Below are 10,798 nucleotides of genomic sequence, written 5' to 3' on the forward strand. Positions count from 1 at the left end.
CACCATGCTCTCCAGATCCATCTTTCCAAGGGAAAAGCAGCCTTGACCTTCTCTTTTCCTGGACACTCTTTGTGCACTGCCCTGTTGTCTATTTGTGAGTGTGTGTGTGAGTTGTGCTGCTTTTATGGTATTTGTGTTGCTTTCTGGATGCTTTGTTTCAATAGTTGTGACTGACACTGGTTTAAAATTCTGTGCATTGTTGTAAATATATGGGGGAAATTACAAAAAGTGGGCACCCAAAGTGAGGACAAGGCTTTTCTATGTAATTTTGGAGAAGGGGGAGAAATATCAGTGCCAGTTGTGAGCTGTTGGTCTGGGCTGTGCTTGTAACATTTAGGAGGCAGTTGCTGGTCTTTTGCAATCTCCACAGAGATGGGCCCCAGGAGATGTCTTCAGCATCCTTTCCCAAGAGCTTGAAGTTCAAACCCAGCAGGCAAGGTGGGGAAACTGTGGTCACAGGGCTAAGTCCCATTTCTCCACCTGGTCTTGCTTCAAGTAAACGGACAAGCGTTGCTCCATCGGATGCCCACAGGCAGCAAAGTTGGGTGAAGCAACTGCCAGATGCAGCCCAGTGAACTTGGGAATGAACCCAGATCAGAAGGTGATATTGGGGGACATTGCATGGAATTGGGGAGCAGCAAGGTCAAAGACATCCCTTTCCATGCAAACAGATTCAGGGATGGAGCTGGAGAAAAAGAAGGATGATTTGTGGGATGTTAATGCTGTGACCCCATCCATTTTATGCTCAGGCTCTCTCTATATCTTAAAAACAAACCCATAACTCCTAAAGACACCAAAGTCTCTGTTCACCTTCAAGGAAACTGAATGCTGGGCAAACACTGAAACTCCTGGGTTTTCTCAATGCTGAGCAATTTGGGTGCTTTGTAACAATATTTTCAAGGAATCCTAAACTGTGTTATTTGCCCCTTTTTAAAGCTCCATCTCTTAGCCCTGTGACTACAGGTTCCCCACCTTGACTGCTGGGTTTGCCCTTACTGTGGGATTGCAAAAGAGAAGCCAGAAACATCCTTCTCTGTGCAGCTGCCCAAGGAAGGGGGGCAGTTGGAGGGGAGACACAGAGAAAGGGGCAGGAGGAGGGGCAGGGAGACCCCAGGGAGAGGTGGGGGCCTACGATTTGAGAAATGCCCTTGTGCAAAGCCATGTTTGGAAAAGAACCACAAAGCCTGGATGGCACTACTGACTGGCAGAGAGAGAGAGAGAAAGGGTCTGAGAGCCTGACTAAAAGAAATACCCTCAACCCAGCACACGTTTTCACAACATGAACCAACACAAAGGTTTCCAATGCTTGCATTTATTAAAAAGAAGAAGCTAAAGCATTTTTGCAGGCAAACCAAATCCAAGCTCCAATCCTGAGCTCATTTACTAAGGCAGTGTTTTTCAACCACTATTCTGCGGCACACTAGTGTGCCGCGAGATGTTGCCTGGTGTGCCATGGGAAAAATTGAAAAATTCAAAAGATTAAAAAAAGAAAAAGTCAAATTTTCGCCCACTAGGCAGGCGCCGGACTGTGTCCACCCTATTTTCCATCCGTCCTGGGTGGGGATCAGATAAGATGGGACAGGTGGTCCTCTCTCATCCGATTCCCCATAGAGAGCAGCGGGGCTCTGACATCTCCCTCTCCGCACACAGTGGTGGTGTGCCTCGTGATTTTTTTCATGAAACAAGTGTGCCTTTGCCCAAAAAAGGTTGAAAAACACTGTACTAAGGAGTATGCACCCACTGGCCCCAGTGGGGCTTACTCCTGAGTAGACAGGCAGACAGGACGGCTCCGTCTTGACTCCTTCCCAGCATCGCCTTCAGCAGCATCATGCAAAGCTGTTTCTTCCCCAGCAGAGATGGGGGTGCAGTCGAGGCAGCTGCACATCAGAGGAGAGCAGGGTGGTCTTCCTTTCACCAGAGGTCTTGCACCGGAGATCTGCAGAGTTATTTGCCTGTGGAAGGAGGAAACACTATTAAAACGGGTGTTGGTGGTGGTTCTGAAAACCCAAACCAGTGACTCCAACTGTTGTCAGAGCTCCAATTGCACACAGAGGGTCTGTTTTGCAGAGGGTTGGACTAGATGACCCCATCACTCCCTCCCAAGGCTACATTTCTATTCTATGATTGTAGGAGAGACCTCTGGGCATTTCTTGTATGCAATTGGGTGGATTTGAGCGGGGCTTGGCTGCCATACACACTTTTTTTCTAATGTGGTTCTTTTTCCTTCTTCTTTATGTGAACAGCAACCCCAGGAGAGGACACATTAGAGCAGATCATTGTATTGGTGCGTGTTGGTGTGCATTTAACCCTTTCCTAAACAGCCTTGGTCCAGTATATCTGGAGGAGTGTCTCCAACCCCATCGTTCTTCTCTGACACTCAGGTCCAGTGCTGAGGGCCTTCTGGTGGTTCCCTCACTGCGAGAAGTCAAGTTACAGGGAACCAGGCAGAGGGCATTCTCGGTAGTGGCGCCCTCCCTGTGGAACACCCTCCCACCAGATGTCAAAGAGAACAACAACTACTAGAACAACTACCAGAAGACATCTGAAGGCAGCCGTGTTTAGGGAAACTTTTAATGTTTGATGTATTACAGGATTTTAATATTTTTTGGGAAGCCGCCCAGAGTGGCTGGGGAAACCCAGCCAGATGGGCGGGGTATAAATAATAAAATTATTACTTTTTTATTATTTCCCTTCCAACTCTACAATTTTGTGATTCAATAACCATCTTCACAGGGATGTTTCACACAGGTTGCCTTTGCTATTTGAGGAGGGTCAGCGACTGGGCCCCCACCCTCTCATACCACAAAGAGCTGTTCTTTGAGCCAAGGGAGGCATTAAGGGGAGTTGTGGCTGAGGGGTCAGTGAGCTTTCATAGGGGCAGTAAGGGGAGAGGAAAGGGTTGTCACCCCGCAATGTGCACACTAATATTGTTCCAACTCACAGTGGATGTAAAGATTAAGAGAGAATTGGAGTGGGGGGCGGACAGAGAGATGAGTCTCATGCATTCGGGGTCTTGATACATCGCTGACACATTTTCGAGGAAAACTAAGATTTGATTCAACTCACCTTAACGGCAACACACCAAGAGACCACACCGAAAGCGTCGCCTTCGGGGTGACCGGCACCTAAGAATTTGCAGTACCCCTTTCTGCAGTGAACATCTCAGAAGGCAAATACGCTGGCCTCTGGAGAAATCTGGAGGAAGAAAAAGAAGACTTTGAAGGCTCTGTCTCTCAGGACTGACCTTCCACACCTTCCACAACTTCTTCCACAACAGCCATGCTGGCTTGGAGACCCAGAGGGCACCAGGTTGGGGAAATCTGGTGCAGGAAGAATGCAGGGCTGGAGCAGAGAGTCAGTCCCTTCTGCTGCCTCCCTTCACCTCCAGGACAGGGTCTGAGCCAAGGTGGTAGGGAAGGCTGCGTCAGAGTCACTGGCTTCCCTGGGCGGCCACTGGCAAACTGGGAGAGAGAAGCCCCCTTGCCCAGGAAACTGGCCCGTTCTTTTGTCCACTGCAAAGCTGAGTTTACTGAAGCACATTATTGCAAATTTGAAAGCAAGAGCTTCCGTGGATCATATAAATGAGGTAATAAGAAGAGACTGGCTGGTGGATCTGGCCAAAGGGGACCCTTCAAGACCAGAATCATATTATCTCAGGGCAGGGGGCCCATCGAGTGAAGCATCCTCTTCTCCCAGCGTTCACCTGGAGCCCCATTTGGGATATTCTCCAGGAGGACAGAGGGGCAAGATCCCACCACTTTGGGAGTCACTGCATGTGGTGCTCAGAGGCAGGTTTAAAAGGAATAAAGCGGAGAACTGTGAAGGTGCTCAGAGAAGAAGCATGTGAGAAGAAGGCCTTACCTGGAGCCACCAGCATCAAGAAGATGATGGTAACAGAGAGGAGACAGAAGATCTTCATGGCTGGAGGTTGGTGGGAATCATGGAGGTACCAGAAGCCAAGTGGAAGAGCAGTTGACAGGGGAAGGAGAGGTCCCTGTACTTATAGGTGGCTGGAGGCCTGTGGAAATCTTGTGGGATGCCAACCGTTGTTTGCAGGATGGATGTGGCAAGCTCTGAGGGGCATGTGCCAAGGAGCAGCCAAAGACCACAGAATCATAGGTTCACAGAAGGGACACCAGGAGTCACCTAGTTCAACCGCTGCAATGCAGGCATCAAAGCTATAGCATCCCTGAAAGGTGCACATCCAACCTCTGCTTAAAATCTTCGTGCAAAGGAGAATCCGGCACCTTCTGAAGGGCTCCGTTCCACCGTTGAACAACTCAGAATGTGAATCTCTTAGTTTGTGTCTTGCTCTCTGCTCACAGTGGCAGTGGAAGAGCAGTTGACAGGGGAAGGAGAGGTCCCTCTACTTATAGGTGGCTGGAGGACTGTTGAAACCTTGTGGGATGCCAACCGTTGTTTGCAGGATGGATGTTGAAAGCCCTGAGGGGCATGTGCCAAGGAGCAACCAAAGACCACAGAATCATAGGTTCACAGAAGGGACACCAAGAGTCACATAGTCCAACCCCTGCAATGCAGGCATCACAGCTATAGCATCTCCCTGCATTGGAGAATCCGGCACCTTCTGAAGGGTGTTACGATATTGAATCAATGCAGCTGCGAGCTGCTGGTAGCTTGAAAACAAAACATAATGGGAATGTTGGGACTGTTCCGTGGGAAACAGAGGGACAGTCAATTCACAGTGCAGAGGGCACCGGAATTAGCTCAGAGTGTAATATGAGCTGTACAGGAAGTACAGGAGGAGTTAGTCTCTCGACTGCTGGAGCTTGAAGAGAGCAGTCATGATTTTTGTAATGCTGCAAAGACAGAAATAAAGGAATGTAAATACGTTTCTGTCTATCTCTTTCCCCTGCCTGGGGGGGCAGGAAAGAGGGTGTGTGTTCTTCTCACTCTGAGAAGGATCGCCTATCGTGACCTAGCCTGGATCCTGCCGGGAAAGGAGACAGGGAGGTCAACAGGAGACCAAGCCGGGTGCCTGGAGAGTGGCCAGTTTCTCCTGATAAAGGCTTGATTCCCGACAAAGGGCTCATTTCCTCTGTTGAACAACTCAGAAAGTGAATCTCTTGGCTTGTGTTTTGCTCTCTGCTCACAGTGGCATGGCATCTTTTGATGGGGGGGGGGCGCTCTGCAGGAAGGACCAGGAACTGGGCGCAGAGGGTGAACAAAACCCTTTCCACTAGCCCAACTCTAGACCCCATCATTGCTCGGCAAGCATGGGGCACCGAGGGTTCACAGGGCCGTGCTGTGCTCCCTCCTCACCTGCCCACACCAAGGGAGGATCCTGCCTGGCCATGGCTACTCCTGGCAGGTGCAACCCCCCCCCAACACTGGCTGGGCGGCAATTCAGCCTGGGGCCAGGGTCCCGGCAGCAAGGGCAGGCTGGGCTCCAGTGGGCAGAGATGCCCAGCAGTAGGCAAGGTGAGGATCCTTGCATGGGGGCATCTGGCTCATGGCCCCTCAAAATCATGTGTTCGGGGCTATAGACAACAGTACTCCAGATCCATTTCTTGTGCCAGCATTTCTGCCTGGATTTACAAAAGCTCTCCAGGTTGATCTCAGAATGTCCCACTTTTCCTAATGGCCTCCCCATTTCCATCAGAGATATGTTGGAGGGTGTGGAGATATTTGACCCCTGAGTCAACGGAAGGCAGTCCTGTATAGGGAGGTTCTTTAATGTTTAATGTGTTGTGATGTTTTTGTATATATATTTGAGCCACACAGTGTGGCAGGGGAAACCCAGTCAGATGGGTGGATTATTATTATTATTACTACTACTACTACTACTACTACTACTACTACTATTACTACTACTATTATTGAATAGAACATCAATATTTTCACGGCAGAACTGTTGCAGGTATGTCTCCTAGCTTTTCCAGCTCTGCTCAATTCCTGTTTCTGAAACATCCTTCTCTGTGCAGCTGCCCAAGGAAGCAGGACAGTTGGAGGAGAGAGACAGAGAAAGGGGCAGGAGGAGGGGCAGGGAGACCCCAGGGGGATGTGGGGGCCTACAATGTGAGAAATGCCCTTGTGCAAAGACATGTTTGGAAAAGAACCACAAAACCTGGATGGCACCACTGACTGACAGAGAGAGAGAGAGAGAGAGAGAGAGAGAGAGAGAGAGAGAGAGAGAAAGGGTCTCAGAGCCTGACCCAAAAAAGTCCCCTCAACCCAGCACACGTTTTCACAACATGAACCAACACAAAAGTTTCCAATGCTTGCATTTATTAAAAAGAAGAAGCTAAAGCATTTTTGCAGGCAAACCAAATCCAAGCTCCAATCCTGAGCCCACTTACTAAGGAGTCAGGGCCCACTGGCCACAGAGGGCTTACTCATGAGTAGACAGGCAGACAGGATGGCTCCCTCTGGACTCCTTCCCAGCATCGTCTTCAGCAGCATCAAGCAAAGCGGTTTCTTCCCCAGCAGAGATGGGGGTGCAGTCGAGGCAGCTGCACATCAGAGGAGAGCAGGGTGGTCTTCCTTTCACCAGAGGTCTTGCACCGGAGATCTGCAGAGTTACCCGACTGTGAGAGGAGGAAACACTGTTAAAACGGGTGTTGGTGGTGGTTCTGAGAACCCAAACCAGTGACTCCAATTGGGAGGCAGAAGAGCTGCTGTTGTCAGAGTTCAAACTGCACACAGAGGGTCTGTTTTGCAGAGAGATGCCTCTCATGCATTTGGGGTCATGATACACAGCTGACAAATTTTCGAGGAAAACTAAGATTTGATTTAACTCACCTTAACGGCAACACACCCAGGGAGGACACCGGAATATTGGCCTTCGGGGTGGCCGGCACCTACCAATTCGCAGTACCCCTCTCTGCCTTTGACATCTCGGCCTGCAATTACCTTGGGCTCTGGTGAAATCTGGAGGAAGAAAAAGAAGACACTGAAGGCTCTGTCTCTCAGAACTGACCTCCTACACCTTCCACAACTTCTTCCACAATGGCCCTGCTAGCTTGGACACCCGGAGGGCACCAGGTTGGGGAAAGCTGGTGCAGCAAGAATGCAGGGCTGGAGCAGAGAGTCAGTCCCTTCTGCTGCCTCCCTGCACCTCCAGGACAGGGTCTGAGCCAAGGTGGTAGGGAAGGCTGTGTCAGAGTCACTGCCTTCCCTGGGCAGCCACTGGCAAACTGGTGGAGAGAAGCCCCCTTGCCCAGGAAACTGTCCCATTCTTTTGTCCACCACAAAGCTGAGTTTACTGAAGCGCATTGTTGCAGATTTGAAAGCAAGAGCTTCCATGGATCACATAAAGGAGGTAATAAGAAGAGACTGGCTGGTGGATCTGGCCAAAGGGGGCCCATCGAGTCCAGCATCCTCTTCTCCCAGGGTCTACTTGAAGCCCCATTTGGGATATTCTCCAGGAAGACAGAGGGGCAAGATCCCACCTCTTTGGGAGTCACAGCAAGTGGCTGAGAATAAAGCTGAGAGCTGTGGGGCTGCTCAGAGAAGAAGCATGTGAGAAGAAGGCCATACCTGGAGCCAGCAGCATCAAGAAGAGGACAGCCACAGAGAGGAGGCAGAAGATCTTCATGGCTGGAGGTTGGTGGGAATCCTGGAGGTACCAGAAGTCAAGTGGAAGAGCAATTGCCAGGGGAAGGAGAGGTCCCTCTACTTATAGGTGGCTGGAGGACTGTTGAAATCTTGTGGGATGCCAACCGTCGTTTGCAAGTTGGATGTGGCAAGCCCTGAGGGGCAAGTGCCAAGGAGCAGCCAAAGACCACAGGATCATAGCTTCACAGAAAGGACACCAAGGATCATCAAGTCCAACCCCATCACAGCTATAGCACCCCTGACAGGTCCCCATTCAACCTCTGCTCAAAATCTCCCTGCAAGGGAGAAGAAGGCACCTTCTGAAGGGCTCCATTCCACTGCTGAACAACTCAGAAAGTGAATCTGTTGGCTTGTGCCTTGCTCTCTGCTCACAGTGGCATGGCATCTTTTGATGGGGGGGGGGGTGCTATGCAGGCGGGACCAGGGACTTGGTGCAGAGGGTGAACAAAACCCTTCCCGCTAGCCCAACTCTAGACCCCATCACTGCTAGGCAGGCATGGGGCACCAAGGGTTCACAGGACCATGCTGTGCTACCTCCTCACCTGCCCACATGCGGGTAGCCTGCCCGGCCATGGCTGCTCCTGGCAGGTGCATTGCCCCCCAAAAACACTGACTGGATGGCCATTCAGCATGGGGTCAGGGTCCTGGCAGCAAGGCCAGGCTGGGCTCCAGTGGGCAGAGAGGCCCAGGAGCAGGCAAGGTGGGGATCCTTGCATGGGGGCATCTGGCTCATGCCCTCTCAAAATCATGTGCCCAAGAGGTCCACACCAAGGCCCCAGAGGTCCACACCCTGCAGTTTGCTGATCTGGATCAGGGGGCCATTTCACTAGCAAGCACGAGAGGTCCCACCATCAGGGTAGAACTTTGCTCTTTTCCTTAGCATGTCTCTTTGTTCATCGGAGAAAAGCTGGAGGGGATGCAGTTATGCGACCTCCGAGTTAAGGAGTTAAGAAATATTACACCCTTTAGAAGGCATCTGAAGGCAGTCCTGTGTCTCCAGCTTCCAGGCTGCTTCCAACTCAGCTCTCACACACCTCATGGGCTCAGGACCACAAAATCTCAAGGACAGCTTCTCCCCATATGAACTGACCTGGACCCTGAGATCATCACCAGAAGGCCTTCTTCATGTGCCTCCTTCACAAAATGTCCAGAGGCTGGCACTGCGAGAAGAGCTCTTTTCTGTTTTGGCTCCCTGTTTGTGGAATGCTCTTCCCCAGAATGCGAATTCTGCTCGTTTAGGCACCAGGGAAATACATTCCTCTTCTCCCAAGCCTTCAGCTAATGAAAAAATCTATTGTCTTTTAAACTATGTTTGGGGTGTTATTGTTTACTTTGTTAATATGGTATGTATGGTTGTATAGAAATCTAATTGTTAATAATAATAATAATTGTCAGAGCTGGCTCCAGGTCCCAGCTCACAGAGGACCAACGCTAGCCAGCAGTAATGTACAAAAGTCTTTATTGAAGTACAGTCTCCATTTTCAAGCCGCAGCGCCCCAGCTCTACGTCTAGGGGTTAGATCGGCGAAGCTCCATCTGAGTCTCCGCCCCCTGTACACCAGTTTAAGATTCTAGCCTTACTCCACCTCTTCCGTCTCTCCTTTCTCCTCTGGGTCCTGCTACCCCCCGGGGTCCCTTCCTTCCTGGATTCCTCTGACGCTGACGTTGACCCCCCTGACTCCTCCCCCTCTTTTCGGCGGGCTTTGGGACCTGGCTCCCTATCCGGGCTGCCAACTGCGCCGCCCTCCTGTACATTTGAACTTGGCGCGCGCGCCCAGCCTTCAACCTTCCTCTCGACCGTTTCCTCGCTCCCCGATGGAGGCGTGGCCAATCCTGACTCATGTCCTCCCACTGGCAGTGCGCCGCCTGATCCCGATGCCCGGGACTCCTCCCCCCTACTGCACTCTGGTGTGGACGCTGGTCCTGATTTCCAACTGCTGCTCTCTGAGTCCCCTCTGGCCCCTTCTTCCTGGGGTGTCCCCCTAGGCACCCCCCTTGCTCTGACCATGGGAGCCCCTTTCTGTGAATCTTCCGATTCGCTGGAAAGATTCAGAGACCTCGGACCGCTGTCATCGCTAACATTTCCTTCGGACTCCTCCCCCTCGCTCTCTATTTCCTCCCTTTCCTGTGCCTCTGCTCCTGAACCCCTGACATCCATCCCCCCCTCGAAGCCCCCCCTTCCCCCCTCCCCTCCTTCAGGTGTGGGTACTGGGTGCTCCGTCGTTGTGGGGGTGAGTGCCGGATACAGTTCGTCCCCCGTGGCGTGCATCCAGCCGGATAAGTCCGGCTCGTCCTCCGTGCTCTTGCCGACCTCAATTTCCTCTGCTTCCATCTCTTTGCCGCCGTGCTCGAACCCAAGGTCCTCCCCCAACACGTCCATGTCCGTCTCTCCCCCGGTCTCCTCCGGGGACGTTGCCTGCCAAGGACCCCCCAGCCACTTCCTGCGCCACTGCTCCTCTGGTCTATCGTCCCACCAATAGGAACGGTCTGAGGCAGACCCCGAGGGTGATCCCTCCGGGGAACGTGTTTCTAGTGCCGGTTCCTCGTCCGAGGTGAACCCCTGGAATGTGCTAGCTGAAAATGTGGGTGTGAAAAGCCAGTCGTCGAAATACTCGGCTGGCATGGGCCTGTGTGGGAAAAGGGCATGAAACTCGTCCTTGAGAAGAGGTTCGTCTAAGGCATAGTCTGGCACCCAACTGTTGGCGCTGGCCGGGGTACCTTCTCTGGCGAGAAGATATTCTACTCCCTCTTCCCCCCATCTCGAGTCTAAAATCTCTGTGACCTCGTTGACGGGTTCCCGCCTTGGCGACCCCCCCCTTGTGGGCGTCTCCCTGAACGGGTCTGGTGCCGTGCCTGGCTCCTGAAATCTATGAGGTGCTTTGTAGGGCGTGAGCACTGATCTATGGAAAACTGGGTGCATTCTGGATCCCTCCGGCAGTGTCAACCGGAAGGCCACTGGATTGACCTGTGCCTCGACTTGGTAAGGTCCTAGCTGCTTATGCCCTAGCTTCTTCTTCGCTAACGATCTGGCCGGCACTGCCTGGGCTGCTAACCAAACCCAGTCTCCCACCTGTATGTCTTCCCCAACCCTTCTGTGCTTGTCAGCCTGCAGTTTGTATGCGTGCTTTGCTAGTTCTAACTGCCTCCGAAGCTGTTCGTGAACCTCCTGCAACTCTGATGCTAAGGCTTCCGCTGCCTGTGGCTCCCCCTCCCCCGCTCTCGCT

General features: G+C 52.0%; 2 long non-coding RNA genes across 3 annotated transcripts in view; both read right to left on the bottom strand.

Annotated features, from left to right (window-relative positions):
• LOC308474709 overlaps window positions 1–7,663 on the bottom strand; it is a 52,162-nt gene extending 44,499 nt beyond the window's left edge. Inside the window, exons 1-3 of one of the 2 annotated variants that reach the window (XR_013984879.1) lie at window positions 7,498–7,663; window positions 6,760–6,888; window positions 6,230–6,545 (exon numbers count right to left, since the gene is read on the bottom strand). This is a non-coding gene — a long non-coding RNA (uncharacterized lncRNA). Of the gene's footprint in view, window positions 1–6,229; window positions 6,546–6,759; window positions 6,889–7,497 lie in introns of those variants that run through there. The other variant, XR_013984878.1, reaches the window with a different exon arrangement.
• Window positions 1,528–3,966, bottom strand: LOC308474776. Its single transcript, XR_013984951.1, has 3 exons — window positions 3,862–3,966; window positions 3,067–3,195; window positions 1,528–1,952 (listed from the first exon to the last, which is right to left on the bottom strand). It is a non-coding gene; the product is annotated as an uncharacterized lncRNA (long non-coding RNA).
• Window positions 7,664–10,798: the final 3,135 nt, after the last annotated feature.

This window comes from Podarcis pityusensis (genome assembly GCF_964106645.2).
Source record: "Podarcis pityusensis genome assembly, chromosome: 3".
Taxonomy (NCBI): domain Eukaryota; kingdom Metazoa; phylum Chordata; class Lepidosauria; order Squamata; family Lacertidae; genus Podarcis; species Podarcis pityusensis.